This window comes from Musa acuminata, chromosome BXJ1-9 (genome assembly GCF_036884655.1).
Source record: "Musa acuminata AAA Group cultivar baxijiao chromosome BXJ1-9, Cavendish_Baxijiao_AAA, whole genome shotgun sequence".
Lineage (NCBI taxonomy): Eukaryota > Viridiplantae > Streptophyta > Magnoliopsida > Zingiberales > Musaceae > Musa > Musa acuminata.
In genome coordinates, this window is record NC_088335.1 from 43,741,552 (window position 1) to 43,751,112 (window position 9,561).

The following is a 9,561-nucleotide window of genomic DNA, read 5'->3' on the forward strand; positions in this document are numbered from 1 at the left end:
AAGGAAGGAAATAATAGTTTATATAACTGGTTTCCACCAAGAATTTAGAAAGGAAAAGAAAAATGTATGAACACATTAGAAGCACTGAGAAGAAAGCACAAAATCCTACAAATCATATACCTTCAATTTATTTTTTCTTGCTTGTAGGCTGGAAAAAATAAACTGAAATGACACTTAATACATTTTTTATTTAAGCTTTTGATTCTATCAATCAAATTTAATGTCAAGAAGCAGTCTTTGAAGATGTCTGTGTATTCTCCCTGCGCTATCTTGAAATCCAACAAAAGTAATGGTTTAAGCCATACAGGAGCACATGATTAGATCAGCTCCACAAAAATGCACTATGTAAAGAACTTCACTTTAGCTCCAAACAATATTACCTTTTTGTAGTCCATCATTACTATGATTTTAGAAACTAATATTCTTATCTACTTTTGAAACTAATTGCTAAAAGATTTTACTTAGTCAAGATTATATAAGTTTATTTTGAACTACTAAACTCATGTGAGTCTTTATCATTTGCATGGACTTTGAACATTCCCACAGTAACTTTCCCAAATATCCTTCTATTGCTCTTCTTCCTTGTCTACCAAGTTGTAGGTTGCAAAGATTTCTTTCAAGAGTCTCTAAATTTGTCCTTTAGCTGCTCAATTGAAGAAGAAATTGCATTACATTTTAAAAGACCCCACCATGGGCAGTTGATCAAGACATGTTTACTGCTTTCTTCCCCATTATTCAAAGAAAAGCAACATGTTGCAAGCTGATTTCCTTGTCTTGTGTTTGAAGTAAGCAGCATGTAATAAATTAATCTCCATTACAGTGTCTAGAAGTCTTCAATACCAGCATCATCCAAGTAAAAAAGTTGCCTAAAGACTGGTTAAAGCAGATGGCAAGTGTAAATCAGTGATCTATAAGACCCACTTGCTTGTGATCTTCAAATGCTTCATCTTGATTCTTCAATGTCAGAAAGCTCCATGTCAAGCCCATGTGGCTTATATGTGACCTCTCTAATCTTTTTGTGATGCCATCATCAATCATGCCATCAATTAGGCTGCCAACTGACCAAAGCAGGAAAGCTGATTCACCATCAATTCTGTGCTAAATTGTATTCCTTGTCATCTTCCTCCCTCAAGTAACTTCATCTCATCCAGGCTCTCCACTTGTTTGTTTCACTTGAGATAAATTCCAACCACTTTCACATCTTTGATTCTTGGACCACTCAATATCATTGATTACTACTTTCCAAATTTCAGAATTATTTTCTACATTTATTACCATTGACTTTCTGAAGAAGTTTTATGAGACTCTCTCTCTCTCTCTCTCTCTCTCTCTCTCTCTCTCTCTCTCTCTCATATTAGTAAGAATAGACTTTGGAAAACAAAGCACCAATCTGTTTAACTGATTAGAAGAGCAAGTTGGAAGTCATAAGAAGTATACAAACTTTAATAAGCCAGGTTTCCTGCATAGTAGAAAAGACTATTGACCTGGCTTTGTATTCTTCCGTCCACATTTTCTCATAAGCTTCTCTCTCCAATTTTCGAGGAAATACATTTTTTCTCTCAATCAAAGGGGAAAATTGGATGATCATTCAAACATGACAATAGTGCAACTCCTTATCATGGTTTTTATTCCCTAACTTGTTGGACTCTTAAAGTTATCAACACATGTTTACCTCACATTGTTCATGGCCAGTCCAGAATCCCAAGCAATATGTGGACTTGACAATACTACTCAAAGTATGAGCTTGATTCTTTTTGAAGGACTTGTTTCTTTGTACATTAATGTATCCAGTGATGTTTTGGCTGACACAAGAAAAAGAAACCAGCTAAGTTTGACGAAAGTTTAAGTATAGGACTAATTCTTGGGCCAGTCTAAAAGAATGTGTTTGTCTTGGATTCAGTCATGAAAAGGAAGCTGTATTCTAATGGCATAAGCTGGTGGCTTACTTGGACAGACTCAACTAAGCTGTTTGAGGTCCATTTAAGATTTTTCTGCCTTTGACTAGGCCATGTTAGGTTTGGTTCCTTCAAACATAAGCCAGATGGTTCATATTATGTTTGGTAGATCCATTTGATTATGTTTGATTGAACCAAAACTTGATTATGCTGTATTAACTTGGAGTCTGGCAAGCAAGACATGTGTATGTACTCTTTTTTTTCTTTCTTTTGAGAAAGAAGGTGCACTTTCATTCACTAAGATCCATCAAATTGTATAAGAACCATATTCTCTCTGAAAATTCCAAAATTACAAGAGCCAAAAATAGTTAGTGACTCATTTTCCAGGGTTCCACTTGATGTCCTCCCAGGCTGGAATAAAGAAGGATAGTTTCAGAAAGTTGGAATTGCATCTTTAGGCTCCTACTGTCAGTTCCCATTGGAATAAGCATATGGAAGTAACCAATTTCTTGTGAATTTTCTTTTTCACTTTGAGCCTATGAATTCACCACAAATAAAGATGTTAGAATCATGAGATTTTTTGAGTTTCTTCAAGGGATAATCTTTCATTCATGTCCTTGGATAAATGAGTGAATGATCTTTAATCATAAGAATGGATCATTTTGTCCTTTTGTTGGAGTATAGATATGATGGTGTTGAGTGGGAACTTAATAAATTTTTTTTTTTATTTTGAAGGAACAGTATGAACTTTTGTTGCTAGAAATAATTACATGGTAGACTTCATCATTCTCATATGTCTCATCTCCAATACATGTCTATTTGGTGCAGTGGCCAGCCAAAAGAACATATGGAAGCACAAATAAATCCAATTAGGATTCTTTTGGCAGCTGTTGAACATAGTACATAACAGATAAGGTGGGGAAAGAATGTCACAGAAGAATATTATCTACAAAGACATCAAACAAGTTTTCCTTTCCTCAAAGTAGAAGGGCTAAGGATTCCAACAATTGAAGTAGAAATCATGGATCACTAAATTTCTAGCAAATTGCCAAGTCATAGTCTTCATTGAACAAGAGCCTAATAAAGACAACAATAATTTTGAAATCATGATTGCTTCATTGTTCTATGTTCTACCCTCATTAGTTAGCAAGTAATTCACAATCTCAATCAGAAAATATATTCCTTCCATAAAATCTGCATTCTTTGAATCAACATGACATTCCTTATCTTCAGAGAACATGAATATTCTTAGCCTTAGTCTCAAGCTCTGCTGTGACTGCTGAAAAAGTACTAATGTGAAAGGCTTGTGAGGGATAAATGGCATAACTATTACATAAAAAAAAGAAACTTCTCAAGAAATCAATCCTTGCTTCTTCATGAAAAAGCATAATTAAATTTTGAGATAAATTGTGGCAAGTCTTTCCAAGTTACATGACAAATTGAGAATTGGTAAGCTATCTCTAAACTTCCCATGTGAATGTATGTTCATAGTGCAGGAATCCTTGAATACATATATCGAAATGATATGCATATCCCTCTGATTTATCTGAAAGTTAGGCTTCAAGTCATTGTAAATACTCTGAAGCGAAAAAAAACATATAAAAATGGTCATCTTGCAATCATTTAAGAAAAAAGTTGAGTAAACATCAAGAATCACTGTGGCAAATGACAGCAGCATCATTGCATTAGAAAGCTAAAGTTCACCATGCAGTAGCTCAACAATTCCTCATTTTGCTGATCCACTGAAACACTTTCAGTTTTGTTGTTTTGTACAAACATGATTGAATCCTCAGATTCCATCAGGCTTACACTGTTGACTGGTTTCAGTTTACCATAATTTCTAGCTCAGCAGTCAAGAGGAGTTGGTAGCATTGTTTTTGGATCTATGTATTCTTTTATTGCTGTGAACCTTTAAATCCACCTGTTCAAACATACTGCTCTCACACTCTTTGTTAAGAGGAGATCTTATTGTGATGTTCTCAATTAGCATAATACAGCATATGTTATGCAACAAGATGACTACATTTCAAGTATTTGATTATAATTGTCTTTCATGCTTCATACATATCTTTGGTATTTCACATGTAAATAAGAAGAATTGCTGGTAATTACACTTTTGTATCAGTAAGTGTTTGCCACCTGATAGAAAGCTACAGATCAATCATCATCCTACTCAGCTTAAATCATACCTCATCAAAAGAAACAAAAACAAAAGAGACCATCTTAAATTACATTGCTGCATTGTAAATGTGATGAGGTAATCCATCAAAAGAGAGCTCATTTACAGCCAAATATTTTATGCACCACAGTGTTAATTTATTTGAGTTGGAATCTAAAAGCATACAGGATGTAGTTAGGGGAATCCCACATTAAAATCATGCACAAAATACTTCTGACATCCACAACAACCCTAAAATAAATATGTTTAGGTAAATCATCCTTGCCAAGTTTCAAACTTGTGTACTTGCTTGTATAACATACATGTCTCTTCCAAAAAAGCTCACATTAACCATTGCTAAACATGACATTCAATTACTAATTATCACCCTTAAAGAACTTGAACATCTTTGTTGTAACTATTTAATGATACAAAAAATTTCTTGGCTTTACATGGAAATCTATGCTAAGCTAAAGTTTAGATGGACTAAATATAACAAAACACCAAATTTGGAGTAATATATAAAAGTGTTCATTGGCCATAATAACTAAGGTCTTGTTAGGATCACAAACTTCGCACTCAGAAACCTTGAAATTTTATGGAGGACAGAGGTAGGTTGGCTCACGTGGAAACGTGCGTAAAGAACAATATATTATTATTATTTGATGGGTTTAATGTGCTCCCTTCACGTGGATGAGTTGTTCGTGCGAGATGGGGGGCACATGCACGCATCGAGGCTCGTTCCGTCGTCAATCGAACGTGCCAAAGCGAAAGGCATTTTTTTATGGCTGGACCATCCTCTCTCTCTCTCTCTCTCTCTCTCTCTCTCTCTCTCTCTCTCTCTCTCTATATATATATATATATATATATATATAAGAAATACTTTCTTTCTCTATATATAAATAAGTTTGATTTATCGATCTGAGCTAGAGTGTCGATCAATCACCATATCGCTCCATGTACCAACACATAGTATGTTAATATATATCTATGCTTCAATGAGAAAAAAAAAACAGAGATTGAAAAGGAAGGTCTGATGGCAGAACAAAGAGGATGAAGGGAAAAAAAAAAATTAGGAGAAGAAGTGCAATAATACCTATGAAGTAACGACAACGACGACAACATCAAAAGGAAGAGGCGGTATGGCTACAGCATCACAATGGTGAAGCGATAAAAAGATAGCATTGTTGCAACATCACAGTAGTGAAGCGATGAAGAAGCGATGAAGAGAATGCCATTGCATCATCACAGTAGTGAAGCAACGAAGAGGCATCATCGCTACATCATCACTATGGTGAAGAGGCAGTGTCATGGCTTCATACGCAAACGCAAGAAGAGCCTACTATATTTTTTTATGACGAAATAGATTAGGGCCCATCATTTTTTAATTTTTTATTATTTTAATATAAATTACCTGAAATAGGATAATCCGTGTATCCGTCCACACCCAGACTGATATGTACCACCAAAATATCATTTCAAGTGGATTGTTCTGGGGAATACATTGGACATATTATATATATATATATATGTATATATATATATGTATACATATATATATGTATACATATATATATATATATACACACATATATATACATACATATATATATATATATACACACACACATATATATATATATATACATATACATATATATATATATACATATATATATACATATACATATATACATATACATATATATATACATATATATATACATATATACATATACATATATATATATACATATATATATACATGTATATATATATATGTATATATATATATATACATGTATATATATATGTATATATATATATATATGTATATATATACATATATATATATATACATATATATATATATATACATATATATATATTAACATACTATGTGTTGGTACATGGAGCGATATGGTGATCGATATGTATATGTATATCCAATCAAACCTAAAGATCAGCACCCAAGATGGTATCAGTTGAATGTCCAAATTTTGGACAACCAAGACTTGAGCCCTTGTTTTATTCCCAAGTTAGTTCAAGAAAATTTTGGGCTGTGTTGCACTTGATTGAGGCACTTCTTTTTCCATGATGGTTATGAAACCATGAAGCTTGTGAGGATTCCATTCTCTAAGTTAGATGGTACTGTAAAACAACAACACCAATTATATGTAATGTGTAAGGTAAAATAAAGAGTTAATTACATATTAATCCGATAATTAGTTTTTTTATATTTTGATTCTTATATTTAATAAATTTATATCGAAAATCCTTATAATTATGAAAATGAGATATTTAATCCTATTTATCCAACATTATCAATTTTACTATTGAAAGATATAACACGTGATAATATGTGTATGGATGGTATAAAAATAATGAACAAAAAAATAATTTTAATAGTCATGATGGATAATGATGATGTTGTGGGTAACTATTGTGATGGTGATACGCTAGAACAACATGATGATCGGCCTTATCGATATAATGAACGACACAAAAACGGTAGCTCAAAAGATAATTTTGATTCGATCTATATCTTTTGTCAGTAAATGAGATTAAATATTTCACTTTCATAATTATAGATATTTCAATATAAATTTTTTAAATCTAGGAATCAAGATATTAAAGAGGATTAATTATATGAACTCCAATGTAAATTTTTTTAAACTTAGAAATCGAGATGCTAACAGGTATAACTACAAAGATAATCTATAATTAGTCCTAAAATAACATACTAACTCCATAATTAACACTAGTTGAGTCCTAGTCATGGCATCTCCCAAAAGCAAATCTGTTGGCTTCCAACTTAGGTTGTGACAAACTTTATCATTTCATCATGTAGATAGCTATAAAATTGATACACCAACCAAATCTCACTGACAAACACATAGTTTAAGAAAAAGCTTTGCCACTTATTATTAAACTAATAATAATTTCTTTATCTAGTCATTTTATAATCTAATCAAAATTGACCTTCGAAAAGGAACTTGTTGGAGGCATCAATGCTTGAAGGTGACAAGCTTAGGGATTTCATTAGTTACCTTTTGCTCCCTCTCATTCTCTACATTAATTAACTTCATGACACCCTAAAAGATACTAGTTTCCAGTTTTTAACTCTAACATAAAGGTTACACAAGATTATAGTTTCTTATATTCTAGCATTTGACTTAATAACATAGACAATGTCTTGCCTCATTTGATGAGTTTATAATATGTTGATAGAGAAGATAGATTATGTCTTCTTGTTCTTTTACTCCAATCAACTTTTCTTCCTATAGAAAACCACAAAAGAATTCCTTTTTTTTTTCTTTCTGCTACAAAGATCCATGTATGTTGCAAATATCTAATTGGTAGCACTTGATCTCTACATATACTAAGAGAGTTCTCATCATATATAGAATGATTGGATTGGAGAATCTTCCTTGGATTTAGGCAATAAGTTCTAAAGTACATCAAGTTATTTGAAGTTACCAATATTATCGTTGCTATCAATTGCCCTTTCACAGAACTTTTTGGATAGCATGTAGTGTGTGTAAGGAAGCATAATAATTAATCGAAGCTTTTCCACAACTTAATTTAAGAGCACCAAAGCTGAAACCTTGAGATTGGAAAAGGTCTCAACTCTAAGTTCAAACAATGACTATAACTTCCACCAACTTGAATTAAGAACGGCTTAATTTCTTCGGTCAATAATCCGAATCAACCTGTTCAAGTCTCTCACGCCACCATAAGATCACGACAGGGATCGTTGACAACAAAGAACACTTGTTATAACTTTCTTAAAGCTAAAGCTAATCGGCAAATGGTGGAAGTCGTCGTCTAATCTTTTACCGAATCACCAACTTTGGCCACTCGGTACGGCCGTGTCAAGAGAGTTGAATACATCATGGTTTCCATGCTCGATGACTTGATCACCATTGAAGGAGAAAGAAGATAAATAGTGTTGCGACAGCAGTGTCGCTGAACGCATATATGTTAATGTAAAGCCATCGATCGATCAAGAAAGATTAATGTGGGTTCACATGTACAGCTCAATGTAGCAAAGAACCAATCTATCATGATGAACGGGTTGATATCTTCTGAACTGATCTGCCGAGCACACCGACTTGGGAGATGTCCAATTGCTCGATCAAGAGGGCAGATGTTATTATGTGTTGTTGGCATTTTAACCGGCATACAGTATTCTAATGTATCGATATATATATGCTTACTGCTCTTGCGGAGGTTAATTATAGGAGATTGCTATTGACGATCTCTCAACTTGATGAGGGAATATATTATTGACGTTTTAATCAATCTAATATGGTCTGTACTTGTATATATATGATTGTCCAAGGTACCTCCAAGGTAAAAATATCGAGTTTCCGAAGTATCATCTAATGAAGATCAAAATCGGGAGAGATTTCTCGACCTAATCCCTCCAATACTCAAGTTAGTAACAAGTTTGAGAGTATGGACGGGAGTAGTCCAAAAAAAGATAAGTTCCCTTCTCATTCTGTTAAGAGTGTGTTTTTGTATTTGATTCAAGGGGGTAAAATATTCTATGAAATATTATGGAAAAAATATTCTATGAAATATTCTTTGGACTCTTATCTAAAGATAAAAGGTGACTTGGACTCCATCTGATGGTTACATATCTAGTCGATAGTATATTCTCTATCATGGTCAATCATCGCTAGGAATGTAAACCCCTTTTGATTATCTCTGATAATTAAGAGGAGGATAAAAAAAATAATAATAATAAACAGATTGCATCAAAAGAGTTGGGAAAAAGGTTGAAATTAAGTGATTCAAAGATATTTATGTTCATTTATAAAGAAATATCTTAGAAATAAATTACAAATAATGAGAAATCTCCTAAGTATATTTGGGGCGACGGCAGTGGGCGTGAATGAGACCGCGGAGGACCAGAACGCGGTGAGGGAGACAACACGTGGGGTTGGTTCTGACGTGGAAGGAGATGGATGGCGAAGAGGGAGCGGGAAGCGTTGGGGCCGCCGGGCACAATAGCGATAGACGAAGGCGACAAACAAAGTATGCGTCAGTCATTCTGCGTGCTTTGTTCCTTTTGGCCCCTCTGAAGATTATATTACTGTGTTTCAGTTTGATGCATCGATCCAATATTAATCGACCTTTCTGCTTTTGCGTATATTATAAACCATTTGTTATTGAATCCAACTTATGTTTTTTTTATTTTTGAAAATAATAAATGATGAAGACAAGATTTTAGTCTTGTATTTTATTCAATTGTAAATAGTATTACGTTGTTGGTTAATGTCACATACGTACTGCCACTAGTGTTATGTTATTGGCTGATCTCTCTCTCCCTCTCTCTCTCTCTCTCTCTCTCTCCACTAAATGGTGTGTATCAGTCTTTAAAGCTCAATCTTTCTGCTGGTCGCTTCATGGTGCACGTAGCCCGGGATTTGCGGGCGGGGAGGGGCGCCACTTTGAGTCAAGCAGGACGAGGGAGCCATTCCCGATGAGAGATGAGGAGGC